The sequence below is a fragment of the Gastrolobium bilobum genome, unplaced genomic scaffold (genome assembly GCF_033153095.1).
Source record: "Gastrolobium bilobum isolate Gb01-03AN ecotype WA unplaced genomic scaffold, APGP_CSIRO_Gbil_v1 utg4431, whole genome shotgun sequence".
NCBI lineage: Eukaryota > Viridiplantae > Streptophyta > Magnoliopsida > Fabales > Fabaceae > Gastrolobium > Gastrolobium bilobum.
This window is the reverse complement of record NW_026899844.1, coordinates 799237-818880: the sequence shown is the minus strand read 5'-3', so window position 1 is coordinate 818880 and position 19644 is coordinate 799237.

Sequence of the window (19644 nt, the reverse complement as noted above, 5' to 3'; positions counted from 1 at the left end):
GGACATTGAGGACACTGCCACTATTTTTTAAATTAATTATCGAAATGACATCACATGATTCAGAAAATAAAATATCAAAACGTTTCAAAAAAAAAAAAAAATGTCACGTTTCAAAATCTTATCTGCATCTTTAGTTTATCAATTGTCGTGCCTAAAGGGAAATATTTTCAATGCTCCCCGACTATGGAGTATTTGAGGTATAAGAACTCATATTGTTAAATGGGGATTTTAATAATTAAATGAAGATTATTACATTAAAATATTTAATTATTTTTTAAAAAAATTATTATTTTGAGAAAATTGTGAATAGTGCCACTTTGAGGTAAAACTAAGAGTAGGTAAATTATCTGAAAACATAAAAATAAATTGTGATTATTTATAAATTCTAATTATTTAAATTAAGTCAATTTTATGTGAAAAGTATGGATATTGTGTGTTTCAGGTAAAAATTATAGTAGACAAAAATAACCGAAAAATTAAAAAAATAAACAGAGATTATTATTCTATGAATTTTAAGAAAATAAATGACAAGAGAAATGCTCATGTGAGATTGATAGAGAATTAAGTGGGTGAGTGAAGTGTGTAATTAATCATAAGGTTTAGTATACTCACTTAAAAGACTTAAACCTACACACTCTACTCCTTATTGTGTTTTCTCACACTCATGGAACCCTAGCACAGCAGCCCCTACCCTCTCTTGGCCGACCCATTACTCTCTTCCCTTGAGCTCCATCATCTTCTCCACAAACTAGCTTGAATACTTATCAATCATTGACATTTCATCACTATACTATGGAAACAACCTATAAGCTAGGGTTTTGGAGAGAAAAACTTCATCTTGGAGCTGCTAAGTTTATGGTTGATGGATTAAAAGTGGAATCTTTTTATGATTGGAAGCTTGGATTATCTCTTCTTATATGGGTGAAGCTTCGAAGATGAAAAGAATGACCTTTTCTTTGTTCTTCATGGTAGATGACATGATTTAGGTTAAAAGTTGAATCTTGAAGTTATTTATATGTTTAAAACGTGTTATATACTGATTAAATGACTAAATAAGTTTGGGAAACCATTAGATGTCGATTATGCCTTAAAAAACTTATTTTCTACATTCTGCCGAAGAAATAATCAATTACTTTTCGAGCAATAATTGATTACTTTATAGAAAGATGTAGTGATCGATTACTTCTTGGTATATAACCCAGATTAGTAAAATCTCGATATCTCAAGCTACAAAGCTTTAAATTGAGTGGGATTTTTACTATATGGAGATAATACATAGGGCTATAACTCCGAAAAATTTCAAATCCATTTGATAAGTAGATCAATCTCAGTATGAGTTTAAAGTTTCTGTCTTGTGTCCTAAGGTTCGGTTAACAATGGTCATTCTGTGAAAGACATATCTTAAGCTATATAAATCCAATTGAGACATATAATATGTTGTTGAAAATCTTGAAATATCTAATTTAACATATTAAAATCTTAGAATTGGACAAATCCAAGACAGACTAAAGGCAGATCAAACTATAGATCCCTGATAAATTGTCTAACTCATTCAGATCTCTAATTGTTAAGGATCCAAAATCTTGGTAGTTGAAAAGTTTTTTGAAAACCCGTGAAGTTTAAAGATACTCATGAGACTTAATAGATTGTAAGGTTTCTCGGCCAAAAAAAAAAAAACATAGATGTTGTAAAAGCTTTTAAGCACCGTGAAACTTGTCTAGTATTGGAGAAAATCTTTAAAGAGAAAATTGAGGACTAGCATAAATTATAGGGACATGATCCGTTTATAAATTTTTTTTGCAATTACACTAAGTAAGATTAGTTATACACTGTGTGATTAATGTAGGACCGGTCTTACTTAGTGTAGTTTGTAAATAAAAAAGTTTGTAAATATAACCTGCCCTTAAATCATAAATGAGAGTGGTCAAACCAAGATAAAAAGAATTTGCAAATCCTATTATCCTTACCTTTTAAATTTCAACAATTTAATCAACTTTTTTATATCTTTTTTATTCCAGTAGCGGTAAAATTTTGATATCTTGAATATTTGGTTCACTCACTTTTAAAAGAAATTGTAACTAGTTTTAAAAAAGAGGTTATTTATGTGAAATTATTTTAATACTAAATATAACCGAATTGATTACAGAAGCCACATTTCTAACATAAATAAATAAATAAAAATTAAATCACGACTTTAATAAAATGTAAAATAACAATAAAATATGAACTAATTATGTGTAAGCTAATAAAAATTTATAATATTAATAAGTCAAGAAAATAATTAAAATATTAAAAATTAATTTACAAAATTTATAAATTTAACTTCTGCAAAGTAAGCATTCTTCACGTACGTATTCTTAAGTGTAACAAAAGCTCAAAGTCATGACATTAATAAACAATAGCATGGACGAGTAAATATGTAATTAATAATATTAATGAAATGTAAAATAATAATAAAGAATGAATCAATTATTTGCAAGCTAATATAATTTCTTTAATATTAAGAAGTCAAGAAAATAAAATAAAATATTAAAAATTAATTTACAAAATTTATAAGTTTAACTTGTGCAAAATAAGCATTTTGCACGTACACATTCGTAAGTGTATTAAAAGCTCAAATTCACGTAAATTTTTTAATAAATATTTCAGATATATTTGTTTTTTTGTTAACAAAAGACAAATTGAAACAAGCAACACAAGCTTACCAAAAAAAAAAGCAACACAGTGCCTAGCAAAAATAGAAAAGAAACAGTTATTAATTTGTGTTAGAATATTTTCTGTTATAAAATAGTGCTTAATTAATTAAAAAGAATTCAAAGTTAAAATTCTAAACTTTGAAAATGTTATAAAATAATGCTTAAAGCTCATTGATGACGGTTTTTTGACCACTGTAGCCCTTTATTAATAATTATTTATCAAATTGCCTTCGATTAGAAACTATTACGAAAAATTAACCCTCCAAACAAACATAACACCAATATGCTCATGTTTGACCGTTGACCACGAAGCATACCCGGGTACCCCACTCCATACCCAGGTATATTTTAAAAAAATCAACCATACCCGGGTATGTAGTGGGGTACCCGGGTATTGTTCTTCGATCTGGAATTTTTTTGAATTATTTACCCGGGTAGGTAATGGGGTACCCGGGTAGAATTCGCGAATAGGGTATCCAATACCAAGGGGCCATTGTTGTGAGGTAGAGTTTTTTCTCCCCAAATCAGTTTCCCTTCACGTCTCTATTCCGAAGCATCACACATATATTTCATCTCATCATCTCAAAAAGCTTAATCTTGGTAGGACATTGGCATTACACCTCCACATTTCCATTTTGTGTTAAAAAATCCGAACCAAGATCCAAACCCAAAACCTAAACCCAAATTAACCCAAATTTTCGTGTGAAAGATGAGTTCAAGTCCTATCATGGTACCTATAGTTATTTACTACAATGGGAGGCATTTTGAAGGTCCGAATGGTGTCCGATTTGAAGGAAAAACAAAAACGATGAAAATCAAAGTGGGCACTACATGCAATGAACTCAAGGACAGAATTCTCCAAAAAATGGGGTCAGAAGGCATCCATTCCATCCACCGCATGATAGCCAGGTTAGAGACTGTTGTGGGTATGGATACAATATACTACATTGGTAACGATATCAATGATGATGAAGATGTGGAGTTCGTCACAGATGCGTATGTTGGATGGAAAGTATTAAAAATGATTGAGATATATGTTGAATTTGATGTTGGTCAGTCTTCATCGTTACCGGTGCATACAGTGCAAGTCAGATAACACCAAATTTCATAACTGGGTTCTTCATATATTTAAAAAACTACACGGGAACATCATCAGATAAAACCCTATACCACCAAAAAATGGGCTGCATACATATATTAAGATCCAACATACAGCCTAACAAAATACATGAATCAAATCTACCCCAGCCATGTCACCCTAAACCCTACTGCCTGGAATCCGAATGTGTATCCTGGTCATCATCGTCATCCTCATCATCGTCGTCGTCCTCAACAGCCTCATCACCTATGTCATGACCCCCTGCTGATCCACCCTCCAAGCGTGTCATCCTGCTTTCCATCGTTGTTCGCCACTTGCTTGTACTCTGTCTGTAGCCCCTAAACTCACTCATCACGGCGTCCTGTCCACATGTCAAGCGATACATGGAGGCCATCACATGATCAAATGTCCATCCTCCCTCAGGAGCTGTCCATCCCCCCTCAAGTGATGGTGGACCTGGTGGTCGCCGTGTGCGGCTGCGACGTGCAGGAGTGGGATCAACAACATGGACAACATCATCTGAGTCATCATCATCAAGTCCTGCATCAACATCATAAAAAGTAGACATTAAAATGTGGATGGTGCAAAAATATTAACCCTACTGCTACCCTAAATCCAAAAAACATTTACCTGCACCTGCATCCTCCATCTGAGCATCGTGCTGAAGGGGGACCTCTGGTGGTTCAGGTGCCTTCTTCCAGTACCACACACCTGCTGGGCTCTGCATAATCCCGCATTGCTTCAAAAGGCGCTCCCCAAAGATGGCATTCCATCCTGTGGCTGTCTTCATGGTCTCAGTTGCCATAGGAACACCAAATCTGTGCAAAATCTTCTGGACCAGGAATGCAAATGGCAATTCAGCCTTTTTTGACTTGGTCGCCTTCCACATCAAGATGCATATGTAGTGCCTCCAGTTCACCTTAATATGGTGAAGGAGGGCCCACAATATCACAAAGTCACCTTCCAGCACCTTCGAATGATTATGAGGACGCTGGAAAATAATGTGGGTCACCACATAATGAAGTATGTGGGCAGACACGGACAAATTGCTGACAGGATAATGAGCAAATTGTCCGGCCTCTGCATCTGCCCTCCTGGTCTCAGCCACAACAGCCTCCCTATCATAACCACCAAATATATGATGGCTGTCTCCGTCATATAGTGTTGACCCTGTCTCACCGTCGAAGTCAAATCCCAGCAACTCTTTCCACATAGGAGCAGTAATGATGATATCAATCCCGCATACACGGGAAGTTAGCTCACCATGCACATAGCCCAGGATCTGGTAGAATGCTCGCACCATGACCTCTGAGTATGGGCACCTCATCTCCGCAAGCACCAGAAAATGTGTTTGCTGAAGAAGTGGGACTATGTCGAACCGCTCCAAATTGAAGAACGCCGAATCCAATGATTTCGGCTCACAAATTTTTCGGCTCATGAAAAACTTCACAAACCGCTCGTGTGCACCAGCGTCATCTTCAAATAAATATCCGAACGGCAGGTCCGGAGCCTGATGCACAGCCTGGGGCTGAGAGGAGGAAGATACATCATGTCGGTGCTTGCTCCTCCCTTCAGTATTCATCGCTCTCTTATTCCCAGCGCGTCTGCCCTCCATGCAATAACACTGTAAAAAAAAATTAAAAAAAAAATTCAATTTCAGAGAATATGGATAAACAGGTTTAGGGTTAGGGTTAAGGTTAGGGTTAGGGTTTTTTATTAGCAACAAATTAGAATGCATTTTGAAAACGAAAATTAACAATACGCAAAGCAATAAATTAAAATGCATACATGATTACATCAAGGTCAAGCCGATTTTTATGATGAAACTTGAAAAGGGTATTCTAATATATTATAGAATTGTAAATAATCTGTACAAAGGGTTCTCTATTTATAGAGAATATTTGACCTACTTTTAACCTAATGGGCTTGACCCAATACAACAAAGGGCTTGTGGCCCAATACAACAATAAATGACTAAATAAAAACTAAATAATAACTAAATCAATATTATTTACAACACTCCCCCTCAAGCTGAGGAATAAATATTTATCATTCCCAGCTTGCTAGTAAGTTCTTGAAATCTGTCTGAAGGAAGCCCCTTTGTTAATAGATCAGCCAATTGACGCCCAGTGGGAATGTATGGAGTGGTAATCAACCCGCTATCAAGTTTCTCTTTGATGAAATGGCGGTCAACCTCAATATGTTTAGTCCGATCATGTTGAACTGGATTATGAGCTATACAAATAGCGGACTTATTATCACATAGCAGCTTCATAGGTCCCTCACATTTTATTTTGAGATCATCAAGAACAATTTTCAGCCACAGTAACTCACAAATGCCTTGAGCCATAGCTCGAAATTCAGCTTCTGCACTTGATCTGGCAACCACATCTTGTTTCTTACTTCTCCATGTCACCAAGTTACCGCAAAGAAACATGCAATAACCAGTGGTAGAACGACGGTCAGTCACGGATCCAGCATAATCAGCATCTGTGTAGACTTCTAAAGATAGATTGCCATCACGTTGGAATAACAATCCTTTACCAGGAGTACCTTTAAGATACTGAAGAATTCTCTCTACTGCCTGCATGTGTTTTTCTTTTGGATCGTGCATAAACTGACTGACAACACTAACAGCATAAGCTAGGTCTGGTCTAGTATGGGCCAGATATATCAATTTCCCAACTAGCCGTTGATATTGTCCTTTATCAACTGGAGGACTCTCTTCTTCATAGCCCATCTTGTGATTCTGCTCAATAGGAGTATTAGAGGGTTTACACCCGAGCTTTCCTGCTTCTTTGAGAAGATCAAGAACATATTTCCTCTGGCTGATAAAAATTCCTTTGCTTGAATGAGCTACTTCTATCCCTAGGAAATATCTCAGTTTCCCAAGGTCTTTGATTTCAAACTCAGAGGTAAGCCGTGTTTGCAGAATCTGTCTCTCCACAAAATCATCACCTGTGATAATAATATCATCAACATATACAAGGAGCACAGTAAGCTTCCCATTTTGGGAGTGCTTGAAGAAAAGAGTGTGATCTCCTTGGCTCTGTCTGTATCCTAAGGTCATCATAACCTTAGTAAATCTTCCAAACCAAGCACGAGGTGACTGCTTCAATCCATACAAGGCCTTTTTTAATCTACAAACTTTATTTTCCCCTTCACAGAATCAAAACCAGGCGGGATTTCCATGTAGACTTCTTCTTCTAACTCACCATTGAGGAAAGCATTTTTCACATCAAATTGATTTATATCCCAATTGTAATGGGCAGCAAGGGATAACAAGATTCTCACTGTATTCATCTTTGCAACTGGAGCAAAGGTTTCTTCATAATCAATGCCATAAGTTTGAGTGTAACATTTGGCCACTAATCGAGCCTTATATCTCTCAAGAGTGCCATCAGAATTATATTTCAGGGTATAAACCTATCTGCACCCTACTGCTTTCTTTCCGTTGGGTCTATCAATAACCTCCCATGTTTTATTTTTCTCCAAAGCATTCATCTCCTCTTGCATGGCTTGAGCCCAATTCCTATCTTTCAAGGCTTCATGTACTGATTTTGGGATTGCAATAGAATCTAGTGCTGAAACAAAGCTTTTATGCTGCACAGAAAGATTAGCAGAGGAAACAAAGTGGGAGATAGGGTATTGAGTACAAGAGGGACAAGAGGAACAAGTTTTCTTGTGACAAGATCTTTTTCCTTTTCTAAGAGCAATAGGTAAGTCATCAGAAGTAGAAGCAATGGGTAAGTCATTAGAGATATCAGAAGAAATAGACAAATCACGAGAGGAAATAATATTAGAATCAGAAACAGGAGATTCAGAAGAAATAGGAGATTCAGGACTTACCAGTGGTTCAGACGATTGAGGTTGCTGGTGAGACAGTATGGGTTGTATCTCAGGTGTCTTTGAAGGTTCTGACACACCAGGAGCAGACACACTAGGAAGAGAGAAGATTGATCCAGACTCAAAGAAGGAAGGGGACGAGTCTTCTGAAGAACTATTCTCCCCCTGACGATGAGGACCCAGGAAATAAGATTCAGATTCTTGAAAGGTGACATCCATAGAAACAAAAAATTTCTGACTTGGTGGATGATAACACTTGTACCCTTTTTTATAAGGGTTATAACCAAGGAAGACACACTTAAGAGCCCTAGGATCCAACTTACTCCGATGTTGTTTATGAACATGGACAAAGGCAACACATCCAAACACTCTTGGTGGAAGGCTCTGCAATATGGGAACAGAAGGAAAGAAGGAAGTCATGGAATGAATAGGACTGATATTGTTTAGGACCCGTGAAGGTAAACGGTTGATCAAAAAAGTTGCAGCTAATACTGCTTCTCCCCAATAAGAACTAGGAACAGATGTCTGAAAAAGTAGTGCTCTAGCAACTTCAAGAAGGTGACGATTTTTCCTTTCAGCAACCCCGTTTTGTTGAGGGGTATCAACACATGTGAGCTCATGAATCATACCTCTGTCTGAAATGAATTGTGACAGGCGTTGATTGACGTACTCAGTACCATTATCAGATCTGAGTCTTTTAATACCCTTACCAAACTGAGTCTCAACCATGTGATGAAACCGAATAAATATCTCTGGTACTTCAGACTTGTCTTTCATCAAGTATATCCATGTTATCCGAGTACAATCGTCAATAAAAGAAACAAACCACCTAGCACCTGAAACACTGTGCACTTTAGAAGATCCCCAAACATCAGAATGGATAAGAGAAAAAGGTTCTCTGCTTTTAATAGTGCTAGAAGGAAATGACACCCGATGGTGTTTTGCAAATTCACAAACATCACAATGAAAGGTCTCAACCGACTTATTGAGAAACAGAGAGGGGAACATAGACTTCAAAAGACTAAATGGTGGATGCCCGAGACGCTTGTGATGGAGCCAAATCATAGACTCTGCAGTAGAAGGATGACGTGTCATTAATAACTGATTTTTGCTAGCATGGTCTGGAAGGAGATGATACAACCCATCCTGTTCATTAGCAACTCCAATTGTCTTCTTCGTGGTAAGATCCTGAATAAGACAATGAGAAGGAAAAAATGTGATAGAACAATTCAAATCAGTTGTAAGTTTTGAGTGGAGATAAGATTAGTAGAAAGCTGAGGAACATAAAGAACATTTTTAAGAAACAAGGAAGGTTGAATTTGAATGTTACCAGAACCAATAACTGATTTATGGGATCCATCAGCTACGGATATAGTATGACTACCAACAGTAGGATGATAAGAACAAAATAACTCAGTACGACAAGCCATATGATCAGTTGCACCAGAATCCAAAATCCATGAGGTTTTAAAATCAGTGCAAGAAGCAAGAAGAGATATAGAACGTGTGCTCTTACCAGATAAGATCGAAGAACTATCATGCTCAGCCATTCTTTAACAAAAAAAGTTAACAACCATCGATAAAATCAACCAAACAGAATATCAAATGACCTCTGATCAGAAAAATAATTACAGATCCAGACAGAAGACAAGAAGACGAGAAGAATGGTGGTGGTCCGGTCCAAAAACACGGCCGCACGCGCCTCCACGCGCCGGAGAAAGGAGCTACGCGTGGGATTCACTCGCCGGGAAAGGGGCGGCGCGTGAGAGCGCGTGGATGGGCTTCGCCGGCTGAGATTTTTCTGGTGTGGTCGTCCGGTGAGCGCACACCTGTCTGTGGGTGGTCGCGGTTGAAAAGTCGCCGGAAAGTGGTCCAAACGGTGAAGACAGATCTGATTGGAGGCGATCGGAGGTGTTTCGGTCGTTTGTGGCGGAGGAACACTGCGTAGAATGATAGATCGGAGGAAAAATAAGGTCAACAATGGTCCCCTTGGTCCAAAAGGTCCCCGGAAAAATTTTCCGGTGGCGGCTAATGGCGGCAAGAGGCAAAGAAATTAGGGTTTTGTTAAAAAAGAAGATAATATGTGCGGAAGCAAAGCCCTCAGATCGAGAGCTCTGATACCAACTTGAAAAGGGTATTCTAATATATTATAGAATTGTAAATAATCTGTACAAAGGGTTCTCTATTTATAGATAATATTTGACCTACTTTTAACCTAATGGGCTTGACCCAATACAACAAAGAGCTTGGCCCAATACAACAATAAATGACTAAATAAAAACTAAATAATAACTAAATCAATATTATTTACAACAATGAATCAGAAATTCAAACGGAAAAAAATAACAAATCTTGAAATTTCAATCGGTAGAAGGAAACCATACCGTGCGCCAAGGATGATGACAAAGTCTTGAGATGATCGATCAAACGTGCTCCCATAATGGACTAAATCGCACTTCAGCAGCTCTCTACCCGGGTACCCTTTGTGGGTTTTCCAAATGGGGGCTGCTGGGACTTTTAAAAAACCCTATTCGCGAAATCTACCCGGGTACCCCATTACCTACCCGGGTAAATAATTCAAAAAATTTCCAGATCGAAGAACAATACCCGGGTACCCCACTACATACCCGGGTATGGTTGATTTTTTTAAAATATACCCGGGTATGGAGTGGGGTACCCGGGTATGCTTCGTGGTCAACGGTCAAACATGGGCATATTGGTGTTATGTTTGTTTGGAGGGTTAATTTTTCGTAATAGTTTCTAATCGAGGACAATTTGATAAATAATTATTAATAAAAGGCTACAGTGGTCAAAAAGCCCGACTAATGCTTTAAAACTTTTTATCAGTATTTGGCTTACTAGTTTTATGCACAGCTCATTAATGTACTTTTCTTAAGCAGCTTTAGGCGTTGTGAGCAGTGTAAGAAAAATTAACCCAAGTTCGGTTTTATGTAAAAGGAATAATTACCAGCAGTTGATAATAGTTTCTTATTAGGACGATTATACTTATTATTATTTTATACTTATTTATTTTTTTGTTTGTTACGGTTAGACTAATTTCAAATTAATGACATTTCATTTTTTTTTCTTTTTTAATCATTGATTTCAAATTAATCAAATAATAATAAAAATGTAATAAGAGTGGTAAGTTCAAAAGATGGTAAATATAGTCTTTCCTTTGTTTGGAAAGAGTAAAATCTTTTATTTTTATTTTTATTTTGTTACAAATTTAAAAAAAGCTTCATATACCTGATACCCAGAATTGAACATAACAGAAAACAAAGAAAAGCAAAACCTTTAGATGAAATTACGAATTAAACCCAAGATTTGCATAAAAGAAAAACAGAAACAGGAAAAGCTGCAATTTTGTTTACGAAGAAGAAAAGGAAATGTTACCTTCGGTAGCAAAGTTTTCTGCTAACGCCAACAACGATGTTCTCTGTTGTGTTGGTTCCTATCTCTTGTATAATTGCATTCGTACCCACTAAGCTACTAAGATTAACTTTATATATGCGCTCCCCTTTTTTTCACACACATCTCGTTGTAAATATTGCAATAAAAATTTAAAAGATTAAACCTCAACTATGAAAATTATTATTTGGCGCGGTACTTAATAATATATTTAAGGAAATTAATTAATTTATCTATATTAAAATATAATTATCTTAAAAAATTATATATGTAATATTATTTAAATTTTTAAATTGATTCTTTTTTATTCTTTTATATATTTTTAAACATTTTTATAAATGTTTTTTTAATTTTATTTGAATTTAAGTAAATTAATGTAATAAACAAATTATTATTTTTTGGAGGATAAATTATTACCTATTTTCATGTCTACTTTACTTATTATTCTCTAACATTGTTAAAATTAAAATCTCAAACGTAAATTCTACCTATTTTTTTTTTTGCATGAGACAAACATAAGAAACCCTTAAATCAAATAAAAAATGTGGATTAAATTAAATGGATCAGGTTCTGATCCAGTCAGACTAACCTATTTGGGCTAGTAACCTTTTTGGGTCGGGGATAGACCTCTCAAAACAGCCCATGAAAATCTAGCCTCAACATAAAACTGTTTTGGGTAAAATAGATTGGCTAACAAACTGAATTGATCATCAAACAGTAGGTGATAGGCTATAGAACCAAATCATCAACAGATCAACTTATCATGTTTGACAGCAAAATATTTTACTAATTTTCTTTAATATGAATATTTTATTAATTTTCGAAAACACACAATTCATCATTTCTTATAGGTTACACTTAAGAAAGTCTTGTTGAGATTTTATATCTGCTTAATTTTTATTTTTAATAATATACATTTTGGTCCAAAGAGAAATTTTATATATATATATATATATATATATATATATATATATATATATATATATATATATATATATATAGGAATATGATCCAGTTATATTAGAATAAGAACAATAAATCTTACATTCCATCTTAGTCATTAATTTTCATCTATCAAACGATAGTAATTGATTAGATCATTTTTATTAATTAATTATTAATTTATAATAAATTATAACCTTTAAACATATAAAAATTGAATGTAAAACTTATTATTCTTACACTGATTATATATATATATATATAAAAGTTCAAGAACCGCTTTAAAAAACCAATTTTTTTGGTTAAATTTGATGCAGTTTTTAAAACAATTCAGTTCTCTTGAGTATTTTGCACACCCCGCAATGATGATGTTAAAACGGTAACATAATCAATATTTTTGGGGGTTAAACTCTCAGATATCCAATGTTTGAAAGTTGAAACATACCACTTCTAATTTGGTTTCTGTTTTATTATGTTCAATTTCTCCTTTACCATCATTGCTTTGTTTTACTTTTTGAACCTTGGTTAAAGTTGTTTTGTTCCTCTAGAAGTCTCTGCTTATAACATATTTTAAGAGATTCTAGTCAGTAGCCAGAGCTTTTGGACATTGCATCATTATGGAAAATGTCATTTATTAGATAATTATAAGTGGTAGCTTGTAATAGGAGAGTCCTGAGAAGCTTTAAAAATTAAAACCATTAATTGCTGCTTCCATGAAAAGATTAATTAACCATCTTCAATTTCACCATGAATTCCTTTTCTTGCTTACATAAGATGAAAGCATGGAAATTATTCATCTCAACATGAAATGTTAAGAAGGAAATAGAGGTACCTGAAACTTTCAGTTGTAACTGCTCCCGTCCATCAATGCTAAACAGACTGTTTTCTTTTTCTAATGGTCATGAGCTTTATTTGAATCATGAAAGGAACAATTACATACACACTAAGAAAAGAAAATTAATACAGAAAGACAAACAAAGCCCATGTATCTACGTTTGCATGTTTAAATATTACACCGTAGCTCCTTGGGGTTGGTTCTATATTTTGGATATGAGGTGTACCACGGAGGAGCTGAATAATATCCTTGAAGTTGAAGCAGAAGAAGGCAACCAGCAAAAGCAGGACATTGATGATATACTACCACCAAAACTCAATGATAAGAATCCACATCAGTGTCTCACATGACATCCAAGTTGATAGTAATTAATCAAAAATGAAAGAAATACACGAAACAGTTTATTTCTGCAATCAACCAACGACAATTCGAGGTTGCCGGCAACTCCAGAAAAGTTGATAAGGGAGAAGAAGAATTTCAGTTATCAGTACTAAGCTATTCTACCCTCGTTTACCTCAGCTATTTAAGGCAAGCTGAATGAAAAGAAATGCACTTGGGCTGACCATAATTCATACCCAAGACAAATAACAACCGACCGACCATAAAATGGGCTACAGACCCACTCAAGCCCATTTAGAATATCAGAACCCACTCCCTCTCAATTAGTGTCACGAACTCAGCATGTGCGTGCCACCTAATGTCCACGTGCTCCCATCACAAAGTCCTTGGTCCACTTTGCTTTGACTCTAACTCTCTTTCCCCTTCGCAGCACTTCATCTCCTTCGTCCCTGGTTATGTTCTTCCCTTCTTCATCTTGCTTCTCTCTGGTTCCCTCCCCACTCGCCTCTGGTCGGAGGTTCGTATCATTTCCCCCTTCCCTCAAAGACCCGATCTTGTCCTCAAGATTGAACTGGGGATATGTTTCACAAAATTCAGACAAGGACACCCACGAGGCATCCTCCAACGGAAGTCCCTGCCACTGAACCAAAACCTGTAGATCGGAGCCCTTCCCCGTCGATACAGTCCGAGAACGCACGATTGCCAGCGGTTCCGTCACCGGGTGGTTTTCCCAAGTCGTTTCTGGTAGCGGTTGAGGATGAAAGAATGAATTTTTTCGAAAAGCCTTTAGTAATGAGACGTGAAATACAGGGTGGATGCGTGAGCCGTCGGGCAGGGCCAAACGGTAGGCTACTGGACCTACACGCTCGGTGACCGGAAAAGGGCCATAGTAGCGCCGCCTCAGCTTGGAGAAGGTCTGATTTCTCACCGAACTCTGTCTATAGGGCTGGAGTTTTACCAACACCTGGTCACCCACTTCAAAGTGCACGTCTCTCCGGTGTTTATCTGCTTGATTCTTCATGCGCTGTTGTGTACGATGGAGGGTATCCCTGAGGTTCCTGATGACAGTGTCTCTTTGAGTTAGAAGAGCATCGACAGCTTCAATCGGTGATGTTCCTCCATCATATGGATGCAAGGCTGGGGGTAGACGACCGTACAACACCTGGAATGGTGTTGACCCAATCGAGGAATGAAATGAGGAATTATAAGAAAACTCAGCCCAGGGTAAGTATTGAACCCAGTGTTTCGGATTATCCATGGTATAACATCTCAAATATTGTTCTAACCCGCGATTAGTAACTTCTGTTTGTCCATCGCTTTCAGGGTGATTGGCAGTGCTAAAATGGAGACGAGTTCCACTGAGCCGTGATAGCTCCTGCCAAAATTTGCTGATGAAGACCCTATCTCGGTCTGAAACAATGGAGCGAAGAACCCCATGGTGTCGACAGATGTCAGAGATGAACACAGATGCCACCTTCGAAGCTGTGAAATTCCCAACTATAGCAGAGAAATGGGCATACTTTGACAATCGATCGACCACAACCATAATGACTGTCTTACCATCTGATGGAGGAAGGCCCACTATGAAATCCATCGAGAGGTCCTCCCAGACTGCATGTGGAATCGCCAACGGTTGCAGGAGCCCAGCAGGTGACAGGGGTTGATACTTAGTAACCTGACAGATGGGGCAGGTCCGTACAAACTCTTGCACATCTTGTTTCATATTCGGCCAGTAGTAATGAGTGGAAATCCGATGCATTGTTTTTCTGATTCCCCCATGTCCTCCAACTACTGATGAATGAAATGTATGCAACAGGGTAATTTTAAGGTCAGAGTTGCTAGCAAGGACTATTCGCCCCTTGAAGAAGATCAAGCCCTCTTTGAAATTGTAATGCTCATAATTTTCCCTATGCTCCTCAATTGTTTGAACTATGCTCATTAAATCTGATTTGCTTTTGACCTCGGCTCTGAGGGATTCCAGCAGGGGATTAATCAAGGTGGACATGGTAAGCAATATGGCCTGATCAGCAGTCTTGTCCTTTTCCCCTTCATGCACTCGAGATAACGCGTCGGCTACCTTGTTGATAGCACCCGGATGGTATTCTATGGTATAATCATAACCCAATAATTTTACTAAAAAACGTTGTTGTTCTGGAGTTTGAATGACTTGTGCCATAAGCTCCCTTATACTGTGTTGGTCTGTTCTAATAGTGAACTTGCTGCCCAACAAGTATTGACGGAATTTGGCAACCCCTTCAGTTATGGCAAATAGCTCTCTAACGTATGTTGATGATTGTTGCATCTTGGGGGACAGCTTGCGGCTGAAGTAGGCTATTGGCTGGTTGTCTTGACTCAGGACAGCTCCAATGCCAATCCCAGATGCATCCGTGGTTAGGACAAAAGGTTTAGTAAAGTCCGGTAATGCCAACACTGGAGGGTTCGACAACACTGTCTTGAGTTGCTGCATGGCTTCTGCTGCTTTTGAATTCCACTTGAAAGCATCTTTTTGGAGCAAGGAGGTTAGAGGTGCTGCTAGCTGTGAAAAACCTCGAACAAACTTCCGGTAGTAACCGGCTAGCCCAAGGAACCCCCTCAACTGCTTCACGGTATTAGGCTCCTTCCATTCCATAATTGCCTTAATCTTATTCTCATCAGGCCTAACCCCAGTAGCCCCAACCACATGCCCTAGATACTCCACTTCAGGCTGTGCAAAAGAACATTTTTCGTGTTTAGCAAAGAGCTGGTGATCTTGTAGACAGGTTAGGACTTGCCTCAGATGCCCCAAGTGATCCACTAGTGTCTTGCTATAGACCAAAATGTCATCAAAGAAGACTATGACAAATTTTCGCAGAAATGGTTTCAAGACTGAATTCATGATCCCTTGGAATGTGGCTGGTGCGTTTGTGAGCCCAAACGGCATGACCATGAATTCATAATGACCCTCGTGAGTCCTGAATGCAGTCTTATAAATGTCTTGCTCAACCATCCGAATTTGATGATAGCCTGATCTAAGGTCCATTTTGGAAAAGATGGCAGCCCCTGCAAGTTCATCCAACATTTCATCTACAGTTGGAATTGGAAACCGATTGGCAATGGTTACCTGGTTAAGAGCCCTATAGTCCACACAGAATCTCCACGTCCCATCTTTTTTTTTGACAAGCAGCACAGGAGAGGAAAAGGGGCTTAGGCTATGCCTTATCACTCCAGATTCGAGCATTTCCTTTACCAATTTTTCGATTTCTGTCTTTTGAAAATGTGGATAACGGTAGGGTCTAACATTTATGGCTTTTGTCCCAGGTTCTAGGTAAATTCTGTGATCTTCCTTACGAGCTGGAGGTAAGCTGGTGGGCTTCTCAAACACCCCCTTGAAGTCATTCAATACTTCCTTCACATCCTGGTCAATCTCCTCCGCTCCTACATTCGGTTCGGCTAGGCCATACTCTATTGCCTGAATCTGGTAAAGACAAGCAACTGAATCAGATGTGGTGAGCTTGCGCAACTGATTCAATTGAATTGCTTCCATGGTGGGACTGGATTCTCCTCGGATCTCAACATCTTGGCCATCCTTCTCAAACTTCATTATCAACTTCTTATAATTAATGGTGACATCCCCCCATTCCGACAACCACTGCACTCCTAAAACGATCTCAGCTCCTTGGATAGGCAGTACATATAAGTCAGGGTTAAATTGGTGGCCTTGGATCTCCACACAGACCTGTGAACACAGTCCCAAACAATTCATCACCTGACCATTGCCCACTAGCACCTGGAACGTCTGAGTTGGTGTCATTTCCAGCCCCAAAAACTTCACCAATCTCTCCTGAATGAAGTTGTGAGTTGATCCCCCATCCACCAGAATTTGCACTGCTGCATGATTGATCTTTCCTTGGACTCTTAAAGTGCTCGTGGAATGCTGCCCAGCCATAGCATGCAAGCTAATTTCGGGCATCACTAGTTCTTCCCCTCCTATCTTCTCGTTGCTGACTTCACACTCCAGCCCATGGTCCTCCTCCATGGTATCTTCGGATCCCTCAGGTATCAGCAACATAAACATCCTGGCTTTGCAAACATGGTTCCTGTTGAACTTTTCATCACAATAGTAACAGAGTCCCTTCTCTCGTCGGTCCAACATTTCTGCTGCAGTTAACTTCTTCACAGGTATTCCCCCTTTATAATTTCCTGTGTTCATAGTAACTGGTCTTTGGGGTGTGGGAGTTGGTAACAAACCGGTTTGAGTCGTATTGCCGGAGTTCACGTTGTTTCGCCCATGAAATACCCTCCCAGTACTTTTATCATTCAGTTTATCCTCCACTATCTTAGCTAAATCAATTGCTTGTTCTAGTGTTGCAGGTAAATGCATACGTACCTCCTTGCGGATTTCTGATTTTAACCCAGATTCAAAGTAGCTTTGGAGACTCACATCATCTACTCCCATAACTTGATTAGCCAACTGTTCAAACTGAGCCTGATACTCTGTCACAGTGTTCATCTGAGTTAGACGCCCCAGCTCTCCTCTCAGATCTCTGTAACGTGATGGGCCAAATCTAGCACGTAAGGCTGCTACAAATTGATCCCAATTCCTCAAACGTCCATTACGGTCCATCCAATGATACCACTCCTCAGCAGATCCGTCCATGTGGAAGGAGGTGAGGGTGAATTTTTCAGCATCGGTGAGGTTGTAAAACCCATAAAATTGCTGGATCTTATGTACCCAGGGCTCAGGGTTTCCTCCTGAAAATCGTGGAATAGTGAGCTTGACAGATTTGAAGGCATTGTTGCCGAAGAAAGGTCCCAATCCGTCACTGGATGTAGTTTCGGTCTTGGTTTTGTTTTTCTGGTTTTGATCCCATTTTGCTTCCATCATAGTTAACTTCATGTTCATCTCTTTCAACAGGTTACTCAGGGCATTGAATTGTTCATCATGATGGGCTAATCGTGCCATACATTCATCCATTGTTGTGTGCTTAACGCTACTACGAGTTCCTTCTGCCATAGATCAGTCAGAAGTTGCCTCTCAATGAAAGCACCAAATGATAGTAATTAATCAAAAATGAAAGAAATACACGAAACAGTTTATTTCTGCAATCAACCAACGGCAATTCGAGGTTGCCGGCAACTCCAGAAAAGTTGATAAGGGAGAAGAAGAATTTCAGTTATCAGTACTAAGCTACTCTACCCTCGTTTACCTCAGCTATTTAAGGCAAGCTGAATGAAAAGAAATGCACTTGGGCTGACCATAATTCATACCCAAGACAAATAACAACCGACCGACCATTAAATGGGCTACAGACCCACTCAAGCCCATTTAGAATATCAGAACCCACTCCCTCTCAATTAGTGTCACGAACTCAGCATGTGCGTGCCACCTAATGTCCACGTGCTCCCATCACAAAGTCCTTGGTCCACTTTGCTTTGACTCTAACTCTCTTTCCCCTTCGCAGCACTTCATCTCCTTCGTCCCTGGTTATGTTCTTCCCTTCTTCATCTTGCTTCTCTCTGGTTCCCTCCCCACTCGCCTCTGGTCGGAGGTTCGTATCACAAGTACCCCAGACACGTTGAAGATGATAGTGGTAATCTCAGTCTCAACTATGGTTGCAATTTGCAAGGGAATGACATAATATAGCTGTGATGAATAGCAACATACTTGGGCTTGACTGTTAGAAGAGATTAGTGTCCGTGCCTTCGTACTTAATTGCAATTAAAGCTAATAACAAGGCCATGAACATAGTGAAGGCTTGATGCTTCATAGTGTTTCTGATATGAAGCAATGAATGTAAGGAAAAACCAAAGCAAATGGGATAACCATAAAAACAAAAAATAATAATAAATGACAAAACTGATATGAATAACTAATAATAAATAGAACAACAAAAATAAAATAACACACAATACAGTGAATATATTAATTTAAATTACTAACCTGAATATCAGGAGAGAAAAAGAGTCTCCTGATAGGGACAATGAGAACTCAGAACTGTGTGAGAAGAAATAAGGAGGGATGGGTATTTATAGGGGTATTAATGTGTCTGCTATTAGACTTCATCACAATTCTAATAATATTTTTCCCTGATGTTAATTCTCTAAAGACTAATATCACTTTCATAAAAATGGGCAACTTCCAAATTTCCAGTTCAAGTTGATAAAAAGGAATACTTGGCATGGCCAACAAACAAGGGGTCCATTTTGTATAGATATGGGAATTTGTTTGGCAAGGCCCATATTAAGTTGATTGGTTGATAATTGTTTCAGACTTCGATTTCCAATCTTGTGAGAAAACAATAATATCGTTGAAGTTGAAGCAGGAGGAGGCAACCAGCAAAAGCAGGACATTGATGATATACCACCACCAAAACTCAGTGATAAGAATCTACATCAGTGTCTCACATCCAACTACCCCAGACACGTGGAAGATGATAGGAGTCATCTCAGTCTGTCCTATGAGTTGGAAAGCTATGATACATGATGATGATGTTGGT